The sequence below is a fragment of the Chinchilla lanigera genome, unplaced genomic scaffold (assembly GCF_000276665.1).
Source record: "Chinchilla lanigera isolate Chin_1 unplaced genomic scaffold, ChiLan1.0 scaffold00065, whole genome shotgun sequence".
Taxonomy (NCBI): Eukaryota; Metazoa; Chordata; class Mammalia; order Rodentia; family Chinchillidae; genus Chinchilla; species Chinchilla lanigera.
The window spans coordinates 9,500,513-9,502,029 of NW_004955466.1; the positions used below are offsets into that span (position 1 = coordinate 9,500,513).

A 1,517-nucleotide genomic window follows, 5' to 3' on the forward strand; every position below is an offset into this window, starting at 1 on the left:
ATACAAATAAAGAACAAAATAGAAGAGAGATAAATATGAAATATGGAGAAATTAATATACTTCCCTATGTATTTTGTTGTTCCATAACTACTTTAATATGTATGCTAATTGTTCCATTTATACTACTTGTTCATCTTAAATCAGTGAAAAGTTTTATGCTTTTATCTATTTCTTTTTTGTAAGAATATTTTTGATTTGTTTCTTTTATTTAGTAACTATTTGGAAGATGATATACAGTGAATTAATTACTGTTGTTCTTTTATTTTTTGTTACAATTTTTAAATTTCTTCTTAAAACAGTAGGAAAAGTAAAAATATTTTCAACATTGAACTGCACTGAAAGAAAGCAAGCACAAAATCTTGCTTGACAATTCCATAACATGAAAAGTCCTGCTTCTTTTTTAGTGTTCTGCCACACCTAGTTCAAATGATTACATAAATGTTATGTTTTTTAGTGCAGGTAAAAACAGAGCAAAGTAAAAAATACCTCTATTGCAGGCACAGAGAACACCACAGCAGAAAGGAGGAAGGTGGAGTTTCTGAGGGCCTGCCCAGGGGAACAAAGGCTATATAGGGCCAGGCTGGGAGTGGGGTTTAGGGGATGGTCTGTGTGACTAGGTGGGCAGTGATTGGACATGGGGTAGGAAGAGGGAAACAGGATGTTGTAAAAAAGGTAGTAGGAAGTTGTAATATGACTGGGGAGGAGGAAGGTGGACACTGGCACATGCCCCAGTGGGCCACACCATATTGGCTCACTGCCATGATCACTTAGAAGATTTTTTACTAAGGAGGAAAATCTGTCATTCCCATCTTTTGGTTATATGGGGCAACGACTCTCTCAGACTGCTTCTTGCTGAATAGAGGCGTTGTTATGATAGGGAGCAAGAGGACGAAGGGCACCACCTATGTAGAAGCTGGTGCTGAAGGTCTTGGCTAAGACGAGGAGCTCATTGGCAGCAATAGTGTGCACCCTGAATTGGAGAAATCTTGAAAACAGTTTAAAAATATAAGGTGCTATGAGAAGGAAAGCAATTATCATGCATAATTGGCCCAAGAGTGGGAGCAGGAAGGGGGTCCATGATCCAAAGGTGTTATCCCATCATGATGATGGCAAAGCAGCGTAGCCATATCCCAGCTCTTGTAACATCCAGTGCCCTGTGGTTCTGGAGCACAACTGCTATCAGGGAGTTGATTAGGTTTTGGACGATGGCCTGTTTTATTAACTTTACTTTTTATTTAGGAGAGAGATCAGCTATGCTCTCACTTAAGACCTGCTGAGTATAGTTAGTTATGGCCTTGCTATGTATCACGTAACACTCTCTAGACAAGATCTGGTGGCTTTCAGTAAAAGGAGTCTAGCATATTTGTTGTTGGTTTTATCTGTATGGTTACTTGGAGTTTTGTAGTCTCTAGGGAAGAATAACCCAATTTTTTTTGGAGAAGTTAGTATTATTATGGCATTGCTTTATAAATCTTGTGGTATACTTTTCTGTTGGATGTTTAAGTCCAAGTTAAAGT

The 1,517-nt window shown here is 38.2% G+C and overlaps 1 long non-coding RNA gene across 1 annotated transcript in view; it reads right to left on the minus strand.

The window, feature by feature from the left end:
* LOC102019045 overlaps window positions 1-530 on the minus strand; it is a 47,802-nt gene extending 47,272 nt beyond the window's left edge. Inside the window, exon 1 of the long non-coding RNA XR_001236769.1 lies at window positions 487-530. This is a non-coding gene — a long non-coding RNA (uncharacterized LOC102019045). The remainder of the gene's footprint in view (window positions 1-486) is intronic.
* Between the last annotated feature and the right edge of the window lie 987 nt (window positions 531-1,517).